The following is a 13292-nucleotide window of genomic DNA, read 5'->3' on the forward strand; positions in this document are numbered from 1 at the left end:
CAATGTCACACTGTCAGGCTCAAAAAACATCAGAGGAAGAAGCTAAAAGCTCATAATGGAGACAGTAGCCACCAGTTAAATAAACAAAATCATTAGATTAAGAATAGCAGTGTCAGCACGTTGACAATTTGATAATTAGCTAATTGTTGATGGCTTTGATCTAGCTGTGGGATTACACTAAAATATAGCTTCATTAACCATGATCTGTTTGATAAACCACTTGATAATTAATTTTATCCTCCTTCTTAAATATTAGCATTATTAGGTAAGTTAATAAATAATATTAAAGACTGGGCTTTCTGTTAAGATCTCAGTCTGGGTACTGCTATGGTTAAGTAGAAGATAGGTGGATTTTTACCTGCTAAGCATCAGTTGATGTTTCTTTCTTTCTTTTTTTTTTTGGTTGAGGAAGATTGGCCCTGAGCTAACATCTGTGCCCATCTTCCTCTATTTTTCACGTGGGACGATGCCATAGCATGGCTTGAAAGTGGTGCGTGGGTCTGCGACCGGGATCCAAACCCGCAAACCCCAGGCCACCGAAGCAGAGTGTGCGAACTTAACCAATACACTACTGGGCTGGCCCCTCTTTTTATTTTTAATGTTTTATTTTTTATTTTTTTGCTGAGGAAGATTTACCCTGAGCTAACATCTGTTGCCAATCTTCCTCTATTTTGTACTTGGGTTGTTGACACAGCATGGCCGCCGATGAGTGGTGTATGTTCGCCCCTGGGAACAGACCCAGGGCCACTGAAGCAGAGCACACCGAACTTAACCACTAGGCCACTGGGCTGGCCCCACAATGTTGATGTTTCTTGCAATTTCATTTCTTTTTTGGATCAGGTAGGATGCCTTTCTCTCACATGCTCTTCTCCCACTCAGCTCTCATATAAAGCATGCTGTTTGATCTGCACATCCATGGGTGAGGTCGCTAATTCATCACTCTACTCTTTCGTGCCCAGCCTGAGTCCTTTTCACTGTGTAGCGCTCCTGGCAGCCACAAACCAGCAACCTGAGCTGGTACTGGAACCTAAACCCATTTCCCATCCTGCCTCTGACCATCACTGCTTTCTGATTCAAGGATCCAGTTGGCCAGTGGGTCCCTCTCTTTGCAGTGACAACACTTCCTACTCACTTTTTGCTTATTAGAGTCCCCGTCCATTGCTCCTCCTTTGACATATTCAGATCCGAACACTGAGTCTAGAAGTTCATCTGACCGACACAATGTTTTATGATGCTGAAATGAAAAAGACAAAAAAAGAATTTGTTGGATAGATATTCACCAAGTAAGCCTTTCAATTACTAAGTCAGGGCTGGCCAGATTCCCTGGATATGACGGCTCGAACAGACTGTTTAAGCTGCTAGCTCAATAATTCTTAATCCCATTCCCACTTCTGATCTGCTGATTCAGTACCTGCCGAGGTGCTGGCCTGGGCACTTTTTTGGGTGGGAAGGAAAAGCCAAAATTTCACAGGTGGTTTCCATCTGTTCCAGAAGTTGAGAACCTCTGCCATTGGGGATGAGTGCAGTATTTGCCCCTGGGGAGTTGTCCAGGCTAGTGGAGAGTGGGATGCTGGGGCCTGGGTGCTGAGGAGCTCTACGACAGGACTCCAGCTCTCAGGCCTCCATGCAACTTTGTTCCATGAAGAATTGCTAATAATGCATTAATGCGTTAACTTATCACTTCTCTACGTAGTGCCACTTGCCAACAATCTATATCCAGATTCTCAAATGTTAGGGATGGTGAGAGGGGACACTCATACAGATGCCACTGTTTTGTACACAAGTCATCTGTGCTCGACTGTATGTTCTCAAATGTAATGAACGAGATTTCTGCCATTTCCATGGGCAGTGGTTAAGGGAATGGGCTCTGGGGTTCGATCTACCTCGCTTTGAATTCCAGGCCCATCACTACTGATCAGATATGTGACCTTGGGCAAGTTTCTTAAACTCTTTAAGTCTAAAAAATGGACACAATGCTTGACTTGGAGCATTGTTCTGAGAAATGACCTAGATAATCTATTTATGCATCTGGCCTAGGTGTGTGCTCTATAAATGTAGTAGTGTTTTTATTTTACGCAAATAGCTCGAGTGTTGGTCTGATCTTAGACACTGGCGTTCGTGCTGAATGATTCAAACTGTGTTAATCTTTTACACTTCTGTTTATTTAGGTTCCCGTCTCCCTCAAAGTGAAGGCCCAGGTCTTGTAGGGTCTGTATGATCTGACCCTCTCCACCTCTCAAATGCTTATTCACCACCTCTGCCTCCCTTACTCCCTCTGATATGGCTGCATTTGCCACTTCTTGTTAATTAACCATGCTAAGCACATTCTTACTTCAAGGCCTTTGCACTTGTTGTTTTCTCTGGCTGGAATGTTCTTCCATCTGATATCAATACCTCCTTTAGGTCTCTGCTCATATGTCCCTTATCAGTGAGGCCACTCTATATAAAATAGTACCCCCTACAGCCACTCCTTATTCTTTTTACTCAGGTTTTTTTTTTTCATGGCACTTATCACCATCTGATATATTATCTACTTTCTTATTTATTTGTTAGTGTCTGTCTTCTCTCTATAAGGCCAGGGGATATTGTCTGTTTTCCTCACTGCTGTGTCCCCAGAGCTTAGAACTGGGCTTAACACATAGTAAGTACTCAATAAATGTCTGTTAAATTAATGAGTGAAAGACCTTTATTTGCCACTCACAAATTAATGACTTAATCAACAAATATCCATTGACCACATATTTTCTTTAAGGTATTGTTCTAGTTGCTATTGGGAACATGAAGAGTTTTAAGACACGGTCTCTACTCTGAAGGAGCTTACAGTCTAGATTTGGAAAAATGACTTATGCCAAAATGATAAAAACCTAAATAAAACTATAAAAATAACTAAAAATACAAGGTGGTGGATTATAAACAGCATAGACAGTGAGATAAATCAGAGGTCAAAGGAGAAAGGTATTTCTTGGATGCGGCGCGGTAGAGAAGGTTTTTCATAAAATGCGGTGTCTGAACAGATCCTTCAGAGGTGGTAGATTGTGAGCAGCGGAGAACGAAGGGGCTGGCAGCAGGGGAAAGATAAAGAGGAGGTGACAATGAAGACCTGCAGGGATGTTAGAGGGCATTGGGTAGCCCAGTGTGGGTGGATTCTTAGAGGCAAAAGTGGGACTTGAGGTTGTGGATGGGTTTGCAAGCTGGACAAGAGTTAGGGCTGGTGGCGCTGGACTGGGGCACTGAGGAGGGAGTGATGGCGTAGGAGGGTGGACCACAGCGATGTCTTCAGATGATGCATCTGCTGATGTATGCAGGAGAACTGAGTTTGGGGAGACTTGCCAACCAGGAACGCTATGGAGACAGGCCAGGCTAAGGGCACGGGAGATGGAGCCACACACCAGAGCGGAAGGCTGGCCTTGAAAATAAACTCTTGATTACACAGAAGCTGGTTAGAGAGTTTGCCTATTGTCACCCTTTATCTTTCTCATATTAACATTTAGCAAGGTTAGTTCACAGACCTGCCCATCGCCAGTCCTGAGTGTGCAGAGATGGAGACGAGGGTTCCCTCCTGTGAACCGCTGTCTGACTGCAGTGCTCACAAGTGTGTTCTGCTTAGAAACTGCTCCACTGACAAGGTGTAACAATGGAGTTAAACAAATGTTTTGCTGGTCTCTGAGGCCCTATCATGTCAATGACTACTGCCTATGCCTGTAAGGATGATCCGATCATATCTGTTTGGAGACATGGCCTGCTGCCCCAGTCCCCCAACCCGAGAGATAGAGCCAGAGCAGTTTCAGTCTCTGAGTTACTTAACATGTTTGCTCAACTGTCTTCGGGGTGCTCCTTTGCTAACAGCCTGTGTGATGGATGTGAATTTAATTTCTCAGACACATTAGGATGATCTAGTTATGACCTGGAATCTTGCAGAGCCATCAAATGTGGACTTAAAATTCTTCTTATAATTTCATTGACAGTTGAGTTAAAAAAAAACCTCATTGAATACAAAGGAAGGACACTCCTTTAATGTTTTTCTTTATTAAGTAGATTGAGATGACAAGAACACCAGTAAGAGTGACAAAAATGCATTCCTAGAAATGCCTTTTAAAGGCCATTCAGATCTGCTTTCACAGACACAATGAATGGTCGAGTATGATGTGCAGCTTTTCCTCCCTCTCTGGTTTTTCTAGAAGCAGGTGCCCCAGATTTTAACATGACTCTACTGAAGCTTAGTAGGGCTGACATGGATTGAGATTAATTACCTCTCGGTTGGATGAGATTCAGAATGAAGGTAGGACTGGGACCCTGGTCCCTGAGGGTGGTTATCAAATAACACAGTAGCACAAAGCAAGCGGAATTGCATGAAAAAATCCCTTGCCCGTCACTCCTGAGTAACTCCAGTGCACGTGATAAATTGCACTCCCAAGTTCTTTTGTTAGAATATTGTAAATATTGACTAATTTAAAAGTAGCCCGTTTTGGCTGTTTTCATTTAAAATTTTGCAAGCAATTAATAAGAAATCGAAACAAAATGGTTGGCACCACTGAGATAAGTCTCCCTCCCCAAACCAGGCACCACAGACTTAGTATTTTTCATGGCAACTTAATTAGCATTATACTTTTTGGGGAAACTAATTTTTACAACAAAGCAAAAGCGAATTGTACTTTTAAAAAGTTTTTAGGGGCTGGCCTGGTGGCATAGCGATTGGTTTCGCCCTCTCCACTTTGGCGGCCCTGGGTTCACCGGTTCGGATCCTGGGCGCAGACACACCCACTGCTCATCAAGCCATGCTGAGGGGGCGTCCCACAGACAGCAACTAGACGGATGTGCAACTACGACATACAGCTATCTACTGGGGCTTTGGGGAGAAAAAAGGAAAAAAAATAGGAAGATTGGCAACAGATAGCTCAGGGAAAATCTTCCTCAAACAAACAAACAAAAAAAGTAAAAAGCTTTTAAATTCTATTTCTGATTTGTGTCATGTATGAGAAATTTGCTTAATAAAACTTGAATGCTTTACGAACATATAGACAAAAGCAAATGATGTAAATTTATCAAAATGTCTAGATAAAATCCATGTGTAAGAATTAATATCTTCCCAGAAAGTATCGTTTATGCACAATGTGAATTTTTAAGTGACTCTTCTAAAATTTCCTGATTCTTATTTTGTTTATCTCTGTGCAATACAGAATAATCAGTTTCTTTTATTTCCCTCTGCTTTTTTTTTTAATAGAGGAGTTGTTAGGAAAAAAGAACCAAAAAAACTTTTCCTGTAGCAGGTAACAAAATTGCAGTTATTTATCTGACCCTACCAAATACGTATACCCCTGTAGCAAGGAATGCTTATAATTATGGACCTTTATAAAATGGAAATAATCCTGCCATCCTGAATATTTGCTGATGTTGTAGAGGTTTTAATCTAACATGATTTTTAAACCACTTTTTCTTTCACTGCTAAGTATTTGGTAACTTCCAAAAGATTGGAGTCTTTCTCATCGCAGGCTAAATGCTTGGATTCTTCTCCTGTTTCAATTTTTACTTTTAAACATGCTCAAATCTGGGTTTAAAAAAACCACTGTATATGTTACCTTCCTCAAATAACTCAGAATTGATTTTTCTCAAACCTTCTTTAAAAAAACGTTGCTGGTGGAGCTGAGTTTATGCGTGAAAAATTTCACCCCAGAAGGATAATATTTTTGGAAAGGAGTGAAAACAGGGCTTTGAATGGAAGTGTGTGTGTAACTGTAAGTGGAGGGTGAAAAGGCTGTTATTGACAGACCCCTTCTGTGGTGCAAAAGTCACCATTACAGTAACATTAAAGCTACGCTCAATTAGGCAGCTACTTTTACTTGTGTCTTAAAAAAGTTTGAATTTCAGGAATCATGGTCCTATAGCCAGAAAGGAAAATTGAAACATGTTTTAAGTGAGGAAGTTCATTGGTTTTTGAAATGTTTTATCTTCAGTCAGGAACAGACATCTTAGAAAGACTTTTTAAAACAATGTTTTAAAACACCAACAATCCACAGGGACAAATTAAAAAAAAAAAAAGAAAACATTACGATGAAACTCTGCATCTGGTTAACATTTAAATAAAGATGCCAGAGTACAAACAAATTTTGGGACAACAACTCTAGTGACATATTTTTAAAGGAGAGTACCAAAAAAAAAATTTGGCCAAGCAGATCTTAACACCACATGTAAGGAAACCATCAATATTTATTACATTATAGATTTGCCAAATGATGCGGGGCATCTGGGAATACTATGGAGAAGGCTAAAACTGGAACTCCATTATGTGCTTTCATATATTGGACTGTGTACTGAGGCCAGATCTAGTTCTTTTGGAAAAGATAAGCCAAGTCTACTGACTCTGTAACTCTTAAGTAGATGAAAGTTAAGTGTACAGATGTCTACATGCACTGTGCAAACTGGGATGAAGACAAACTGTAAAAACAAAACAAAACATCAACAAAAACCCTGTTCTTTGAGCTCCTGGGAGGTTGTCTGTTAGTATAAATGTGAGGCAGAGGAAGAGGTCTTAGGCTGGGCTCAAGACGTGTTTTCACTCCTGGACAAGGAGCAGAATTCTCTGAGTGGGGCAGAGTCCAACAGGTTTATAGTTCTAAACCAGGGCTGAGGTCAGCTCTCTGCTAAAGGAACCAATTCCAGGCCCTTACAGTGTAACAACCCTGGAGTCATTAATTACTGGTATGTTTTAAAGGAAGTCTTCCAAGTTGGTTAGAAAAGCAAGCAACATGGAATTCAGTTTCTAGACTCTAGAATCCAGAGCCATGATTCCCTTCTGCCACCTGTGTCTCTGTTCCCCAGTCCACTGGCATCAAGCCAGGTGCTCAAATAATGAATATTTTGCTGAAATGATTTGTCACAAGATTGTGAATTCTAGAAAGTATCAGATATGAGGCCCAAGAAATTCCATCCAGTTGGTATAATTAAATCTTACCAACTCAGTCAATGGGGCTGCAGCTTTGATTGGTAGAAAAGCAGTGGACTTTCTGAACCATCCTTCTGAGCAGAGAGGGGCAGAAAGAATGGCCCATGACAACTGTTGAATCTGGCTAATGGATATATAGATATTATATATCCACATGGATATATGGATAGCATTGATATTATACTATTGGATTATAATAATGGATATTATACTATTCGGCCTACTTTTGTATATTGTTAAACATTTCCATTATTAAAAGCATAAGTAAAAGAAAGGGAAAGAAAACAGCTCAGCTTTTAGTTCCAGCTGGAAACTGGTCTTGGCAGACTGAGACAAGAGAATTCAAGATGAACCCATTCTTTCCCACACAATAACACAGTTGCTTTGGCAGAGAAATGAAAAGCATTTGGATCAACCTATTTATTTAGAAAGGTTTTTATTACCTTTCAGCATCCCTCCTGCTTTTCAAAGTGAGAATAATATTTCCTTCTCAAAGCTTTCTCAGGGATAAAGAAATCTAGATAGACATTCCAAAGTTTTGTTCCCTGTTGCCCAGAAGGGAGATAAGGCACTGGACTTCTTATTTGGCTGAAGAAGGAACATAATGGCAGCTTCATTTGAGAGGAGGGCATTGCTTGAATAATCATTAATAACACAGCACCTGCATTTCCCTCTGTGGCCTTTCACAGACATCATCTTATTTGGATCTTATCAACTTACTACCCAAGGTGTGATGTTTCTGATTTGAAAGTGAATCAAGTAAGATAAGGTGGACCTTATTAATAACTCATGCTCAAAATGCTTTATGATTTTCAAAGAATTCCAATTTTTCTTTTTTTCATTTTGAACTTAGGAAACCCTTGATATAGGTAAGGAAAAATATTTATTATCCCCATTTTACAAAAGAGCGGCTGAGGCTTCTCAGAGGCCCCAGAAATGATTTGGAATCTTCCATATGCTTTCAGAGCCCAGGCTGGTCTACACAGCTCCCAAATGCATTGTGTGCATTTGTCTCTGGGTCATTCCCTACCACCAAACTTTAGTCTTCCTCACTGGCAACAGAGTGAAATTCTGAAAATTTGTTCCTCACTGAAAATGACCTCTGCTCCTCAGGGCAATTTCTACATGGAGAGATTTGCAAAGTTGCGGCAGGAGTGGAGAGTATGGGTGAGGAAAAGGAGTGAGAACAAGCAGATGGGATGGGATGGGGCAGTTCTGCTGAATTTGTGTTCAGGGAGATCAGGCTGGCTTCTTCTGGAAGAAAAACCTGCAGAAGCAGGAACTGCTTTTCGTCAGGGCTGCTCTACCTAACTTCTGGTGGGAAGCGTGCTGGAATGGGATGGCTTCAAATTCAGATCTGGGTTCTGTTGTCCTAGCCCTGTACCCTGAACAGGACAGCCTCGCGGAACCTACTTCTTTAACTGTAAAATGAAGACCTGTGAAGAGTCAGTATCAATAACTGTGATTCCTTCTTTCCTTTCTGGCAAAATCATTCCAAGAATCAACCCAAGAAGGGCCTTTCTCCATTCTTCCGCATAGACGCTTAAAGGCTAGAAGGAGCTGGAATCACAGCCCCCCAGAGAAGCAAATGACCTCCACAATCGCTCCTTCTGCCCCCGATGACCTGCCAAACTTCCAAATCGATCCATGTTCGCTACCCACCGCCGACCCCTCCTGGAAAAGAGGGAGGGAGGGGGCGCGGATTTAACGCGGCGGGTGCGCGGGTGTTGCTCGCATTCTGAGTCCACCGGGTCTCAGGCCTGGCTGAACGCGGTCGGCGCGCCCGCCCCACAGCGCCCCCGCGCGGCCTCTTGCAGCAAGGAGGACGCAGCCGCTACTGGCTTCGGGGAAACTGGGTCCTCCAGCAGCGACCCCGCCCGGGGGTCCCTGGCATTCGGCAATGCTATTGGCTGGGGACCGCTAGACTCTGGAGGAGGATCAAAGCATTCTTGTGGGCCCCGAAGCTGTCAGGGTTGCAGTTTTGTTAGCTCGGACTCACCTCGCCAATAAATTTTCTGCGAAAGAAGGGGCAGGGGTGGAGGGCTAAGGGGGGCCTGGTGGCCCAGAGGAGGGGACAGGAGTTTCTTGCACGTGCGCTCCCGCCACGTTAAATCAGTGTGAAGCACGTGACATCTCCCCCTTGCCTGCCCCCTTCGAACTGCTCATCTTCCTCCTTTAGAACACCCGCCAGCTCCCTGGGGTCAGCGTTTTCAAAGAGAATATTTCCTCCTGGCTCTTAAGTTTCTGAGCACTTTGTTATAAGGGGCGGGCCCTCATGCTGGGCTTTCGTGTCTCCCTGTCCTCTCTCTCTCCTCCCCACACACCTCCGTGGAGAAACCTTCACGCAAGCCTTTCCCATTTTCTCACCCCACCTAGAAGTATAAAAAAATATGGGAAAGGACTTTAGAGGTGATTTGATTCGACTTCAACTCTTTCATTTTGCGGAGTAGCCAATCCAAGCCTAAAGGACTGATGGAGTAAAGTGGCCCAAGGTGAAGGGTTACTTTAGTTGGCAAAACCAGGAATGGAACAGGAGACCTCCTAGAGACTCTTATTCCTTTTTTTCACTACTTATTCCGTAGACGGAAAGAAGCCCAGAACTCAGTCTTAGGCAGGTCAAGTGCTTTGTAGAGGTGTCTGTGTTTTTGCCAATTGGCTGCCAGACACCAGCTCACACTTCAGTCGCCTGGATATATGGACAGTAGTTTGCTATCCATATGGAAGCAAAGACACAGCCAGTACAGTTTGATCCTCTCTTCCTATCCACTCCCTCCCCACCCCCAGTCCATCAGGACAGCGGCTATGGAGCATCTGTGCTGTGCAAGTCACTCCTTGCAGTCTTCCCCCAGGTTGGGGTAAAGCCTGAGCATAGGGATGCTTCTGGTAGAAATTGGGAGGAATCCTTCCTGCCAGTAAGGACACTTTTCAGAGAGACTTCCTGGGGCTGACAGCAAAGGAAATATTTGGCCCTCTCCAAGCCAAAACTCAGACCCCAGAGGGAGCGTATCACACAGGACAGGACTAGGGAGGCCTATTTAAGTGGCCTGGTAATTTTTGGCTTAAAATCTTGCCAGGATGGGCCTAATCTAGAAGCCACAGGATCATGGAACCTTTGTGACTTGGGAGAACCCTCTTTGCTACCTGAGTGAATCCTCTCTGCGTCTGGGCTCTAGGGAACTGCATCTTTGGTGAAACTATGCCGTGTCCCCATCTTTCACTAGCTGACAGAGTTTTTGATTTTGTTTTCACATTATTGACTAGGATTTTGACTAGACAGGATCAATCACAGAAGTATGGAGGAGGAGAAAATGTCACCAAGATGTCAAAATCAACACCAAAATTTGTTTCTAATTCTTTTCCCTCTCCCCACCTCCTCTTGTTATTCTTGGAATGTCTTCATGCTCTTGATCTTGTTACCTGAGCCATGAGTCCATCAAACAGGAGTTCAATTTTGTTATAGCTCTTCATGTTGGAGATAGAACCTGGAAATCACAGAATTTTACTCCTCAGAACCTGGAAATCACAGAATTTTACTCCTCACTTTATAGTCCAGGAACCTGAGGCCCAGAAAGGTGAACAGATTTGCCCGATGGCTCCTACACATGCATGAATTAAATTTTCACCATCGTGCCTGCCTCACCAACATTTGGCTTCTCCTCTCCCTCTCTTGAGTCCTCCCTACCTGGTAGTTGGACTGTTGGGAAAATATGGAGAGTGATCTGAGTGTGGATGAAATCTGCCCCCTAGAAATGTTAAATCCCAATGTGGGATGGGAGTAGGGTGGACAGGTCTCAGGGTTAAGGTTTACTGCTTCAGTTAGTCATGAGGCCCCCTGGGGCTGCAGGGAGGCCCAAAGCAGGAGCCCAGTGTGTGTGCCCAGCCTCCTGATGTGGCAACAAGCCACATGCCCTCTGATGGCTGCCTTCCGTAGCAAGGACACCGCTCTGGGGCGGAACCCAAGCCCCACTATACCCTGAGTGTCTACCTCCCCTGCCGACCCGTTGGAATGGGTACTGAAAAGTCAAGAGGTCTGTAGTTGCCTCATCTCCCCTCTACATGACCCCCAAGTGAATTCAGCCTCGTTTCCTAGCGTGGAGGATGGAAGCTGGCTGGGGGTGGGGCGGGCGGGCTGGCAGATCCTTCGATAAACTCGCGCAGCACGGTTGCTTCACCGTCGGGCGTCTGACGCCATATGCCGCTGCAAACGGCACATTTCTTTTTTTTTTAATTGTATGAAGGAATCGAGTTGGAGGGGGAGTTACTGTGGTCCCTTTGGTCCCACGCAGCCACTCTGTAGCTGTGAGTCTCCCTAGCAAGTCCCTTGAACTTCTCTAAGCCTCAATTTTCATCTCCATTTGTAACACGAAGGGCGTGGACTAAGCGCGTCCCTTTCCGTCTTCAAATGCCTGTGATTTAAACCCTGCTTCCCACGGAGGAGGGATGAGAGCCCAGATCGCATTGTCTTTTTTTTTTCGTGAGGAAGGTCAGCCCTGAGCTAACATCCATGCTAATCCTCTCTTTGCTGAGGAAGACGGGCTCTGAGCTCACATCTATTGCCAATCCTCCTCCTTTCCCCCCCACAGCCCCAGTAGATAGTTGTATGTCATAGTTGCACACGCATTGTCCTTTTGATTCCGCAAATTTTTGGACAAGCAGCGCAGGGAAAGGGCGAATTCTAACAGCCTGGCGGGGAACAGCCGTCTCCCACGAGCGGCCCCCTCCCCACCATTGCCTGTGACGGGTCGTATATTTGATTGCGCAAAGCAAATTGGGAAATCGTATCTCCGCGGTCCCATCTGGGATTATTTATTTCGCCGCGTCCACAGCCGGTCAAAGTTGTGAGTCCATACAATGTTGAGTAGCCTTCCGCGAGAGGAAGTGGATTCGAGGTCATCTCTGGAGAAGCCAGAGCCATAACCGGCCGCAGCGAAGCACTCCTACTGCCATGCCCAGGCGTTCCCAAACATCATTCGCCACCCCAGGCGCTCTCGGCAGGTGGATTTAGCCGCGCGGCTCAGGCTGGTGGTGGAGACGGGAGTTCGACCGGCCCCAGACGCGTCTCAAGCTGGAAAGTCGGGCGGGGTCGGGAGGAACTCGGGCCTCGAATTTCCCCCGGCCTCAGGCTCTCCGCAGACCAGTTCGCTGAGTTAAGATGATAACAACACTAATGCAAATAACAACTCCCAAATATTGATTGTTCAGTATGGGAGGGTCACCGTGCCAGGGGGTCTACAGGCGTCATCTCTCTTAAGGTTAACTCCACTTTGCAACTGAGAAAAGTGAGGTGCAGTGGGAGGTTAAGGACCCTCCTCGCTCTCCCCCAACCAAGGAGCCGCAGATCCGGCACGTTAACCTCCTCTGTCAGCGCCGAAACCCGGGCGCTCGGCCTGCAAGCCGGATTGCCCGCGTGAAGCCGGGGCCTGGAAAGCGGCCCAGGCGCCGCTCAACTCCAGCGGCCGGGGGCTCAGTGAACGCGGCGAGCGGCGGCCGGGCCAGCCTGGAGAAGCGAGCGCCCTCCTACCGAACCCCCGACGGCCTGGTCCACGCGGAAGGGAGCAGCGCCCGCGGACCCGCTGGGATTCGCAGCAAGGAATTGGATGCGTGAGCGCGAGCCAATTTGAGACACTCTCCCCCCACCTTTTTTTTTTTTTTGGAGAAAAAAAGAAAGTAACCCTCATCAAGAAAAATAAAAGAAAAAAAACATCTCCCCGCCCTTCTCTGTTTTTTTTTTTTTTGTTCAGGTTCCCTTGCTTGATTCGCTAAAGGGGGGCTTCGCACTGGGCGAGTCGGAGCTGCGCAGCGACCCGAAGGGGTGCGGGTGAGAGATTTTGGGAAAGCGAGAGGGAAGCAGAGGGAGAAGGGGGCCTCTGGGAGGCCCAGCGCGGACCAGCGGGGAGAGAAGCAGACCCCGCGGGCCGCCCCCACCACGTGGGACCCGCAGAGTCCGCGGCGGCCCCGCTGCTTTGTAATTTACAAGAGGGACTCGGAATTGCACTTTGTAATTTGGCGTCGGTTTACAAGCCTCACCTAATAGGCCCTCAGTCACGGCCTGACCCCTTCTAGGAGAGGGACAGGAGAAAGGAGCCGGATTCTCTGCGCCCTCGCCTTCCAGTCCAGCTGGTGAGGCACGCGGCCGCCGGGCCTTCCCGGAACTGCGCGCTGCCGCCTCCGGAATTAACGAACGTTTATTGAGCTCCTACGGTGTGAAGACTCTCTATCCGCATTATCACTGAGTCTTCACAAGGACCGGGCCAAGGAAGGCCACTCTTCCCATTTTGCGGATGAGGCAACTGAGGCGCAGAAAAATAATTGACCAAGGTCACGTAGTCAGGGCAACAACCACCCTCGAGCC

The sequence above is a fragment of the Diceros bicornis genome, chromosome 22 (assembly GCF_020826845.1).
Source record: "Diceros bicornis minor isolate mBicDic1 chromosome 22, mDicBic1.mat.cur, whole genome shotgun sequence".
Taxonomy (NCBI): Eukaryota; Metazoa; Chordata; class Mammalia; order Perissodactyla; family Rhinocerotidae; genus Diceros; species Diceros bicornis.